A 13,034-nucleotide genomic window follows, 5' to 3' on the forward strand; every position below is an offset into this window, starting at 1 on the left:
ATTTGGTTCAAAAATATTTTAGAGATATGTAGGAATGGCTGAAAATAATTTACCACCTATTGTTAGAATTCAATAAACAGTACTGTACATCCTTCCCTGCAAGAGACCTGGCAAAGGAGATCGATATGTGCAAAATTGTGATGGATTTCCTGGAGACTGCATTAGTCTTAGTTACACAGAAACATATGAATGAGCAATATTCAAATTTTCCTGATCTTTCTAAAATGATTGAAAAAAAGGGAAACATGAATATTTTATGTATAAACCAAGAGTTCTTGCCCTGGGAGCATTCTTTTCTTTTTTTGAGGACTAAACAGAATTAGGATTATTAGGCTATAAATAAATAGTTGTCTTGCAGTATAGCTGGCTTTAGGAAGTCTTGCTGAGAATCTTTCATGTGGTGCAGTACTATTTCTTTATTAGTTCCTATTCTTGACCCTGTGTATTGTGGATTAACAATTGTAATCTTTGGGGTTAGCATATAGTGGTCATTATGCAATAAATTATTTTCCCCAAGAAGAGGAGACTGATAAACTGCTCCTGCAAGATCAGAAGATGGATCGGATTGCTGAATATTACCGTGTAAACAGTGTGAAGCTGTCTCAACTACAAGTTGAGAGGGAGAAGGCTGAGAGGGGGGAAAAAAAAGCAGCACACTCCTTTTTACTATTTTGGAAAAAACTGTGCCACAGAAATCAAAGAGCTAATATCTGGTAGGGGCCCTGTAGATAACTGAGGCATAGGTACTATTTTTTAGAGGCAGAGAAATATCCTCACTAAGAAAAGGTTAAGGTGCTCTTTTTGCTGCTTTTTTTTTTTTTTTTAGTTAAAGGAGATGGCCAAATTTTACCTGAATTATCCAGCATTGCTTTGAATGAGGACTGTGAGGCAGGTATTGTGCCCACAGAAGGCCTCTCTGTTGCAAACAGACGCGGGCTGTTTTTGCTGGCCGCGCGCTGCTTTCTCTGAAAACGGCAGGGTAGGTGAACACTTGTCTCTGGAGCCGTTTGTTCGTTCTTTCTGTTGGCCTAGCGACCATGTGTTTTTTTATTCGATGGTAACTGCAGTGGCATTGTTGGGCTGTCCTCCCCTGGTGGTACCTTGCTTGGGCCCTGAGGAGAGGGGCCATAGGCAGCGACTAGTAATAAAAGTTCCCCACGGAAGCTGTCTTTTTTTTTTTTTCCTGATGGCTGCAGTGAGGGAGATGTGCCTGCCCCACCAGAACCTCTCATGGGCCCTGAGGGGGAGAAGGAGTTGAGGACGTGAGCGGCCTCATCGAGCTTGCTGCACCGTTGGCGCATAGTGATGCCGGTTTAAAGTTTAAACTGGCATCACTATGCGCCAACGGTGCAGCAAGCTCGCTCACGTCCTCAACTCCTTCTCCCCCTCAGGGCCCATGAACTTTAAAGCCATCCATGAAGAGTCTTCACGGTCCTAAAAGCCGCTGGCTTGAGGGAAGTTGCCGTGAACAGACAAGTCAACGTCCACTGTGATCCGGTTGCCAACTGAAAGCTTTCGGTGTTATTTCTCCTTTGCTTGTTTGTTAGGTTTTTTAAAGGAGAAATTCGGCGTTCTTTTTTTTCCCAATTGGAAACAGGGAAAGAAAATTTAGATTAGTTTTTAGTTTGTTTCTGTCTTCTATCTATAGGGATTTTTTTTTTTTTGTCAGGAGGTAAGGAGAAGGGGAGAGCTGTGACTGGCTTCAGTCGGTTTAGAGAAAAAAACTGACAGGCTACAGGGGTGAAGTTCCAGAGGCAATGTGGCTGCGCATGCCCAGTAGAAAAAAAAAAAAAAGACTACTGTAGCAAGGGGAGAGTTCCGCCAGGCAGGCTCAGTCCAGGGACTTCAATAACAAGGGTGGCTGCATTACCCTGCTTGTCTGCGGAGAAATAAATATACATTAAAAATATACTGTAAACATCGTTTTGAATTTTTTTAAAAAAATTGCAATTTTATCAAAATTTTATTAAACTTGAACTTGTATATGTACAAACCCTAACCATATACTTTGTGAGCTGTGGTTCTTGGGGGTGGAACAGTGACTATAAACATATATATATATATATCAATCTTGTGTGGTTTACAATACACTGAATAGTAAGTATTTTCCTTATCTGTCCTGGCAGGCCTACTATTTAACTGTGGTACCTGGGGCAATGGAGGAATTGACTTGTCCAGAGTCACAAGGAGCAGGCTGGGATTGAATCCATAACCTCAGGTTGCCGAGGCAGCAGTTCTAACCACTAGGCTATTTCTTCCTTCCTTATGGAAGATTATCAATGATTGGATATGTATGTTCTTGCTTGCTTATTATCCACTTTTCTATCTTAACAAAGAGAGGCAGCAAGAAAATTTTCATTTTGTGTCATGTCACATGAAGACAGGGAGTATGTGTAAGACTGGTGAGACTTCATTTAGAATATTCCAGAGACCGCACCTGAGGAAGGCTACTAAAATAGTGCATGATCTCAATATGTATACATTAGAGGAAAGGCACGAGAGGGGAGATATGATAAGAGACATTTAAATACCTATGCAGCATAAATGTACATGAGGAGTCTCTTTCATTTGAAAGGAAGCTCTGGAATGAGAGGGCATAGGATGAAGTTAAGAGGTGATAGACTCAGGAGTAATCTAAGGAAATACTTTTTTACGTTAAGGGTGGTAGATCTAATCTAATGTTCGACTTTATATACCAGTCATCATTCCAGGAAAGCTCAACTAGGTTTACAGTATCAAATAAAAACCCAGAAAAGAATAAGATTAAATTTGGTAAAGTTAATTTTCAAAGTGTTTAGCAAATAAAGTAGCTTTTAAGGATTTGCGAAAAGGTTGAAGTGAGCCGGAACGCCTTAAAAGAAGTGGAAGGTCATTCCACAGTTGAGATAGCTTAATTGAAAAACTTAACTCCCTTAATACCTTTTTTGGAAAGAAGAGATAATTTGAATTGTTGATCACCTCTTGTAGATATATGGAAGAGTCTCCCGCAGGAAAATTTTCAAAACATGAGAAATGACAAGAAATTAAAATTTTTTGACTGCCTATCCCTTTAACCACTAAAATGCACTCCATTGAATTGATCTTAATTAGATTGCCATATTTTCTATTGCTTGCGTATTGTTTTAATTGATTGGTTGTGATTTCCCCATATTCATTCAATAAAGTTTTGAAAAAAAGTGCAGTTTTTTTGCTCGGCTATTGCTACCATTTTGATATTATTGTCCTTGCATGCAACCTACCTTGCACTATATTCATTTTTAAAACTCACAATAAGTGTAACATATAATACAATCATTTATACTTTAGCATCACTTAATATATCATCAAATTCTAATTCACATCAAATATTCCCCCTCCCTTATACCCAACAGTTATTCATAAGCAAAATAAATCACAAAATATTCCTCCCCCCTGGACGTGTATGAACAAAAGGGAAAAAATTGCACTTGTACTATTGTTAAAAATAAGCATACATTTTTACTGCCTCTGTACAGTTATTCCAGGGAAAGTTCTATGCAATTTTGGCATCTTTAGTAAACTGCTTCAATACTACACATCAAGTGGAAACATGACATGTACACCAAATGTAATCAAGCACAGGAACTGTTTCATCAGTAGGACACATCTAGTCACAAATGAACTGTTTTGTTATGCATACCTTATCCCTATAACTTTAACCCTTTAATTGGCAGATAATGAAACGGCTGCTTTACATAACTTGATGTTGAATGAGAACAACCGTGCTAAGTAATAGGCATTTGGAGATGCAGATCTTCCATAAGAGCCATAGAAGACATGTTGCTTCTGAGCAACAATGCCAAATAAAGGGTTAAAATACAATTACATTTGGGAGTTAATTTTACAGCAAGATTTTATGTAGTTTTTCAATAGCACTATGTTATGTTCCCTCTATGTTAAGCACATGAGCAACTGCTCATGCATTCTAGAAGCATTGCTCACAGATTTTACATGGTCACTAAAAAATACTTGCAAATCTGGAAAATTGTTGGTTTTCAGAACTTACTGTTCACATGAAAATATATATTTTTTAACTTGTCGCTTACATGTGAAAAAATTTGCACACACCCAGTCAATCCTTAGAGGGAACATTAGCACTAATGCACTAGAGCTCTTATGTTCCTTTCTTCATGAGGTGCCCCTTATTTTTTTTAGATTACTGTATATACTCGAATATAAGTCGAGACCCCCATGTTTCTCCCCCAAAAGGAGAAAAAATGGTTCTCAAACATAAGACGGGGGCTTAATATTTGATTGCCATGTCCTGCCAGAATCTGCACCGTGACCCCTCCCTCACGCCCTCCCCTGCCAGGCTCTACACCCAGCCCCCCTCATACCCTCCCTTGAGACTCTGCACCCAGCCCCACACTCCCTGCCAGGCTCTGCACCCTGTCCCATCCTCCTACCCATTATCCTCCCTGGTGGTCTAATGGTAAGCCGGGACAAGAGGGATCCCTCCTGTCTCCTATCCCGGATGTCTAACAATTTTTTTTTACCACTACCATCCCCCCCCCCACCCCCCGCGTACCTATTTTGGCCGTTTTTAATCATTGGTGGTCCAGCAGTGTATGGAGCAGGAGCGATCTTTCCGTGCTCCTGCCTCGTGCTAGGCCTCTCCCTCCCTAGATATCTCTCAGCCAGAGGCACACCCGACAGGACCGAGCTTTTCGTGCTCCCTGCCACTCTCTGAATGGCTGCCACCAGTTCTCGCGGGTGTGCCGCTGGCCACAAGATCGGAGGCAGACATCCAGGGAGGGAAAGGCTCAGCACGGGGCAGGAGAACAGAAAGATCGCACCTGCCCCATACACTGCTGGACCACCAGGGATTAAAAATGACAAAAAGGTACATGCAGGGGGAGGGGGGGGTAAAAAAAATTGTTAGCCGGGACAGGAGATGGGAGGGATCCCTCCTGTCCCGGCCTACCAGGTCATACGGCAGGCCGGTTGAGGCCTTCAACAAGTCCGGGAGGGGGGTCGGGTGGTCATTGGCCCAAAAATCTCATCCTATATTCGAATATATATGGTACCTCCTGGGATGGTCTAGCTGTATAGAATAAAATAAAGCAAAGAAAGTAGAGGAGCAGCAAAAGGATGGAAAAGAGAGAGATGGAAAAAGAAAAGGAAGACAAAGGTGAGAAGAAAGAAAGGCAATGAGTTAAAAACAGAAGATGGTGCACACTGGACAGCCAGATCAGCTTGGCGAACTACTGCCAGCACTTCTACCACCTGGCCCACCATTAGGTGTTGCTTTCTCTCAGACTCTTAGATTAGTGTAACATTATCTATTATGCCGGCCTTAAGAGTAATCTTCACAGACTGGGATTGATCCAAAATATATCGGCTAGGTTGATTTTTAACTTGAAAAAAATAGATCATGTCACTCCTTTTTATCATAGACTGCATTGGCTTCCGATTGAGGTAAGGGTTATTTTAAAATATGGATTACTGTGTTACAAAGTGTTGTTCGGTCTCACGTCTGATTATTTAGTGGAACATTTTACATTTGCTACATCTAAACGTTCACTATGTATTTTGACGTTATTCCTTCTGTTAAGAACTGTCAGTATAAAAGATATTTCAATAGGCTATACTTTTTTCAGGCAGCTATCAGAGACAAAGAATTTAGCCGGCTATTATCAATGCTATGTCTTGTACACATTTTAGAAAACTTCTAAACACACATCTCTGACAAATTTTTACAAAATTAGAATTGGACAATTTGTTAATTTGTACTTCCAGAGACATTCTCAGCTTCTTCTGGTTGTAAACCACATAGAACTGTAAGGTTATGCAGTATCTAAACAACAATGTAATGTAATGCAAGTTCTCCTGCAGGTGCTCATCCCAGAATGCAGGACCTGAGAAAGCCCAACAATGGTCTGCAGGTGCAAGCAAGATGTTGAAGGCAGATGTACCAAAGTCATCCTGTACCCAGAAGAACATACACCTGCCCCTCTAACCTTTATTGCTTTGGCACCTTGTTTGTTTTGTAATTTTCATAATTTTTGTTACAAATTTGTTTTAAGTTTTCTATCAAATATACAGTCAATGTCATATCATGTGTAAAGCGTTTATTTTCTATTCTATTTATCTAAGGGCTATAATGTGCATTTCTAAAATATGCATGCACTGCGAAAATACTGAAAGTATGGTGCATGGCAAATGTGGTCAAGCTGAGCTTCTGGGATTTTAGAAGATCCTTAACAAATAAGACGTGTGTGCCTAGAAGCAATTTAACAATATGTCACTTTGAAAAAGTAGGCACTACTTTACAAAATTATTTGGGTTCAAATGATTCCTTTGCCTCCATCATCATATCCTCCTGAATGGGGAATACTTTAGGCAGAATTTCTCCTTTTATATGTGGAAAAACAATGATGAAGTAGAAGGATAAAAAATCTACACAGACACTCACAAGGGTAACAAAACAAGCGAGACGATAGCCATAGCAGTTGTAGAACTGTAAAAATGCTAGAGCAAGCTTAGTCCCTTTTTAAGGACACAGTTGCCGAGGCACAAAATCTATATATACCATGTATAAACAAGGGATCCAAGAGGAAAAAGAACAAGGAACCGGTGTGGCTACCTGTAGAGGTGAAGGAAGCGATCAGAGACAATAAAACTTTGTTTAAGGAATGGATAAGGTCAAGAACGGACAAAAACTGGAATAAGCACAAACATCATCAATGCAGGTGCCATAAGGTGGTGAAAGGAGCCAAAAGAAACTACGAGGAAAAAAATAGCCAAGGAGGCGAAAAACTTCAAGCCGTTCTTTCGATATATTAAGGGGAAACAACCCGCGAAGGACGCTGTGGGACCGTTGGATGACCATGGAATAAAGGAGGACAAAGCAATCGCTGACAAACTGAACACATTTTTTACATCTGCATTTATCATAAGAACATAAGAAGTGCCATCTCCGGATCAGACCTTCGGTCCATCAAGTCCGGTGATCCGCACACACGGAGGCCCTGCTAGGTATACACCTGGCTTATTTTATATCCAACCATATCTTTATTTGCCTCTCTCAAGGAAATATGCATCTAGTTTGCTTTTGAAGCCTAGGACTGTCGATTCCGCAATAATCTCCCCTGGGAGAGTATTCCAGATGTCAACCACTCTCTGTGTGAAGCAGAACTTCCTGATATTAGTCCTGAACTTGCCCCCCCTTAGCTTCATTTCATGTCCTCTTGTCCTTGTCAAATTGGACAATGTAAATAATCTTCTCTGCTCTATTTTGTCGATTCCTTTCAGTATTTTGAAGGTCTCGATCATATCCCCACGCAGTCTCCTTTTCTCAAGGGAGAACAATCCCAGTGTTTTAAGTCGATCCTCATATTCCAGTTTCTCCATACCCTTCACTAGTTTAGTTGCTCGTCTCTGCACCCTCTCCAGCAGTTTTATATCCTTCTTTATGTAGGGAGACCAATGTTGGACGCAGTATTCCAAGTGGGGTCTGACCATTGCCCTATAAAGCGGCATTATAACTTTCTCCGATCTACTCGAGATTCCTTTCTTTATCATACCCAACATTCTATTTGCCGCTGCCGCGCATTGTGCCGACGGCTTCAGGGTCCTATCTATCAGTACACCCAGATCCCTTTCCTGTTCACTTTTTCCCAGAGTTGCACCTGACATTCTGTACTCGTATTCCTTATTTTTACTGCCTAAATGCATTACCTTGCATTTCTCCACGTTGAACTTCATCTGCCATTTCTCCGCCCATTTTTCTAACCGACACAAATCGCTCTGGAGTTCCTCACTGTCCTCCTGCGATCTGATTGCCCGGCAGAGTTTTGTGTCGTCTGCAAATTTGATGATCTCACTGGATGTTCCGTTTTCCAGGTCATTTATATAAATATTAAAAAGGATCGGCCCAAGTACCGAGCCCTGGGGTACACCACTAATTACTTTCTCCCAGTCTGAGAACTTCCCATTTATGCCTACTCTCTGCTTCCTGTTTTCCAGCCATTTGCCTATCCATCTTTGTATATCTCCCTCTATGCCATGGCTTTGTAGTTTCCTGAGAAGTCTTTCGTGTGGAACTTTGTCAAATGCTTTCTGGAAGTCCAAGTATATTATGTCCACCGGCTTTCCACTATCAATTTGCTTGTTCACGGTCTCAAAGAATTGGAGTAAATTCGTCAAAGAGGATATACACAGCATACCAGAACCCATCAGGCTATATGCTGGAAACGAAGACGGGAAACTGACATGGTTGAAGGTCAGTCTAGAAGAGGTATGCAGGCAGATCGATAGGCTTAAGAGCGATAAATCCCCGGGACCGGATGGCATCCATCCGAGGGTCATCAAGGAACTGAAAGTGACTATAGCTGAACTGCTTCAACTAATAGCCAATCTGTCGATCAAATCGTGAAAGATTCCGGAAGACTGGAAGGTGGCAAATGTTACGCTGATCTTGAAAGGTTGAGGGGAGATCCGGGAAACTACAGACCAGCAAGTCTGACCTCGGTACCAGGAAAGATGGTAGAGGCGCTGATAAAGGACCGTATTATTGATCACCTTGATGGGCACGGTCTAATGAGGACCAGCCAGCACTGTTTCAGCAAAGGCAAATCTTGCACTTCTTCGAGGGAGTAAACAGGCAGATAGACAAGGGCGACCCGGTAGACATTGTATATTTATATTTTCAGAAGGTGTTCGACAAGGTTCCACATGAACGACTACTTTGGAAAATTGCGAGCCATGGAATTGAGGGTGAAATACTCACATGGATTAAAAACTGGCTGGAGCATAGGAAACAGAGAATGGGGGTAAATGGACAATATTTGGACTGGAAGAGCGTCACCAGTGGGGTGCCGCAGGGCTTGGTGCTTGGACCTGTGCTCTTCAACATCTTTATAAACGATCTGGACATTGGTATGACGAGTGAGGTGATTAAATTTGCGGACAATACAAAGTTATTCAGAGTAGTGAAGACACAGGGGGATTGCGAAGATCTGCAACGTGACATAATTAAGCTCGAGAAATGGGCATCGACATGGCAAATGAGGTTTCAACGTGGATAAGTGTAAAGTGATGCATGTCGGTACAGGATGTCCAGGGCAGTACTTGGAGAGACCTCCCAGGATGTCCGGGGCGGTACTTGGAGAGACCTCCCAGGAAAGAGACTTGGGAGTTCTGATCGATAAGTCGATGAAGCTGTCTGTGCAATGCGCGGCAGCAGCGAACAGGGCGAACAGAATGCTAGGAATGATAACGAAGGGGATCACAAACAGATCGGAGAAGGTTATCATGCCGTTGTACTGGGCCATAGTGTGCCCTCACCTGGAGTACTGCGTCCAGCACCAGTCGCCATACATGAAGAAGGACACGGTACTACTCGAAAGGGTCCAGAGAAGAGTGACTAAAATGGTTAAGGAGCTGGAGGAGTTGCCGTACAGTGAGAGATTGGAGAAACTGGGCCTCTTCTCACTTGAAAAGAGGAGACTGAGAGGGGACTTTATCGAAACATTCAAAATACTGAAGGGAATAGACTTAGCAGAAAGAGACAGATTGTTCACCCTCTCCAAGGTAGGGAGAATGAGAGGGCACTCTCTAAAGTTGAAAGGGTATAGATTCCGTACAAACATAAGGAAGTTCTTCTTCACCCAGAGAGTGGTAGAATACTGAAACGCTCTTCCGAAGTCTGTTATAGGGGAAAACATCCTCCAGGGATTCAAGACAAAGTTGGACAAGTTCCTGCTAAACTGGAACGTACGCAGGTGAGGCTGGACTCATTTAGAGCACTAGTCTTTGACCTGGGAGCCGCCGCAAGAGCGGACTGCTGGGCACAATGGAACACTGGTCTGACCCAGCAGCAGCAATTCTTGTTATGTTCTTAACAAACTGTTTATTAATCACAGTGTCCGATGGCACAAAAGAGAGGACCTAACACAGCTGTGATTTGGCAACAGTATGCCTGCATCAGGGGGTCAAGCCTCTTAACGATGAATAAACCAGCAACACACTTGTGCTCTGTGATCAAGACCTGGAAGTGTGTTTTAGAGAATAACATGGGGACAAATTTGTCCCTGTCCCTGCGGGATCTCCATCTGCATCCTCTATCTCCATGCCCGTCCCTGCAAGTTCTGTTATCTGCACAAGCCTCAAACACTTTAAAATCATAAGTATTCGAGGCTTGTGCAGATGAGGACAGAGCTTCCAGGGATGGGGCAGGGAAAGAACTCACAGGGGTGGAGATAGATGCTGTGGGGATGGGGACAAATTTGTCCCCGTGTCATTCTTGGGTCTATTAGGGAAAGACCTAGGATGTTAGATCCTCCAGAAAGGGCTTGGGACATAAGCAGCTGGGAATGAACTCTGGTGCACGTAGGAGGAAAAGAAAAACCAGGTATAGGTAAGAAGAGTGGCACTACAGGAATGAAAAGAAGAACACAAGATATCAAACCAAGGCCAAACTATTTTACAGCTTGCTAACTATAAAGGAGAACTATTTAGGGTTCAGTGCATAATACTAGATGCTCAAACATAAAAGAAACGATCTATAAGGGAAAAGCATCCTCATAATGCAGTGCACAGTAGTCCAAGATGATTAAATTCTTGAATGACAAAAATAGATTTAGATTGTAACTGCAACTATTTTCTATACTCCACACAATCCAAAAGAAATGTGATGCTAATGAGCATTTTTTAGCTACCACTTGCATTATTCCTGAATAGTCAATGCACTGGTATTGAATATCCAGGTTTATGCAGCCAAAACCAGACTATCTGACCAAATGCTTGAAAAAAATATAAACCCAATAGAGTTTTGAGATCAGAAAATAGGATGCTGTTAAGGTGCAAGAATAAGAGACGAAATTAAGTTTGCCTCCACTAAAGTCTTGTTTCTCAATTGCAGGTTCGGTGCTTTGGAATGATCTGTCCGGAGCAATATGTTTTTATAAAAATGTACTGCTATTTCGAAAATTACTTAAGCCTCATTTTTTCGTCTTAGCTTTTAGCTGTCCCTCTTAACATCCAATAAAATGTTTGAGAATAGCTACAATTTTTTTGTTGACCAATGTAAACAAAGCTGATTGAAGTTTATAATGTATTGGAAAATGTATGGCAAAATTTGACCTCTACTGTGTATGTTTACTTGTAAACCACTTAGGAGATAAGTGGAGATAATAAATTTGTTAAATAAATAAATAAATAGCATGAGATAATATAACATAATATGGCACCTAACAAATGCAATCAACCATCTCTTTTACAGTTAAGTCCAATAGAGACGGCTGAGGGGAGATATGATTGAAGTCTACAAAATCCTGAGTGGAATAAAATAGGTACAAGTGGATCATTTTTCACTCCGTCAAAAATTATAAAGACTAGAGGGCACTCAAAGTTACAATAGAAGGAAATTTTATTTCACTCAGAAAATAGTTAAGCTCTGGAACGCATTGCCAGAGGTTGTGGTAAGAGCAGATAGCTGGTTTTAAGAAAGGCTTGGACAAGTTCCTGGAGGAAAAGTCCAGTCTGTTATTGAGAAAGACATGAGGGAAAGCCATTGCTTGCCCTGGATCAGTAGCATGGAATATTGCTACTCATTGGGTTTGGCCAGGTACTAGTGACCTGAATTGGCCACCATGAGAACGGGCTACTGAGCTTGATGGACCATTGGTTGACCCAGTAAGGCTATTTCTATGTTATGTTCTTATTTGACACTTAATTGCATAACTGACACCACATAAAGATAGGACTTTTACGCAGTTTGATTTGACAGCTAAACTTTGGTGGTTAAGTACTGGATGTCAGCATTTAATCACATCAGTGCCGACTTTACCCTCAGATCATCCACAAAATAGCCAGCTTTGAGTTTAGCGATCAGGAGTAGTATTCAGTGGCACTAACTAGTTAAGTGCCACTGAATATCAGTAGGTAACCCACACAAGCAATCCTTGGTGCTTAAATCTCTACACCACTCACAAACTGACCAGCTAACACAGGCTGAAGCATTAAAAGTACACTAGTACACTGGCATGCAGAAGCTATGCAGGAAGAATCCTTTATCTGACCTCATCTTTACATGCAGTTATGTACAGGCTAAAGCAGCGACTATTATAGTGGGTCCATGACATGAATATGAAATCTGATTCTGCATGTCACGAAGTTTATTTGCCTGTATTTAGCTTAACAGACATAACTAATCTTTTATGACGCTCTAAGGACCTAGATTAATTAAGACCAGGGCTTTCTTAGACATCACTTAGCTAGGCAAACACTTTGCCTATCAGTAAAACACAAATTATCCCTCCTTGGGGGAGGATGAAACAGTTTACTCCTTATTGTGGGTACATAGAATTTCCAGATATCCACCTATGATTGTGAATATCTTGAAAACCCAATTGGCTAGGTTTGTCCTGAAGACTAGGTTGAGAATTCCTGTGTGGAATGATGAAAGAAAATTAGCAGGTAAAATCTAATTTTCCTTTACCATCTTGCATTATGCAGCACCTAATATGCACAATGGGCACAGGAATGGTAAATCCCATAGTATTCACATTACTCTGACTCTTCAACTGTATAAAAAATTTCAGAGACTGTTGAGATCCATTCTATTTAGACACAGGGACATAGTACTTTCCTTGAGAACTAAGAGTGGAAGCTCTTACAGAATAGGGTTTCTTTTAATAGAATATTTAGTGACCAAAATGGTTATCCAATTACTTTAGAACTGATTCAGATTATGCATGTCATCATTGCTTCTGCCTCCATATTCTGCTGATGCAAAATATTTTATTTTTGTTGGTCTTGCTTTTTTTATAACTTTGTACAAGCATTAAATGGAATTTTTTCTTTCAATAAAGATAAAATAAAATACGGGTGTGGATTTAATATATTGCCTTTCAATGGTACAATGAAAATGGGGGTAAAAAGTAGAGGGAGACCGCTTAAATATGGGGACTCTGCTTACCTGCGAAGGGAATTTTGACTGAGAAATAAACACTAGTGCATTCTGTCCCCTTCCCCAGCACAGTAAACTTTGACTCAGAAACTGCACATATGTG

At 41.2% G+C, this 13,034-nt stretch overlaps 1 protein-coding gene across 1 annotated transcript in view; it reads right to left on the reverse strand.

Moving 5' to 3' along the window:
* The window catches only part of LOC117365987 (jerky protein-like), a 69,852-nt gene extending 68,573 nt beyond the window's left edge, over positions 1-1,279 (reverse strand). The window contains exon 1 of the mRNA XM_033957002.1: positions 851-1,279. The gene's annotated coding sequence lies outside the window, so the exon portion shown is untranslated. The remainder of the gene's footprint in view (positions 1-850) is intronic.
* Positions 1,280-13,034: the final 11,755 nt, after the last annotated feature.

Source organism: Geotrypetes seraphini, chromosome 8 (assembly GCF_902459505.1).
Source record: "Geotrypetes seraphini chromosome 8, aGeoSer1.1, whole genome shotgun sequence".
NCBI classification, from domain to species: Eukaryota; Metazoa; Chordata; class Amphibia; order Gymnophiona; family Dermophiidae; genus Geotrypetes; species Geotrypetes seraphini.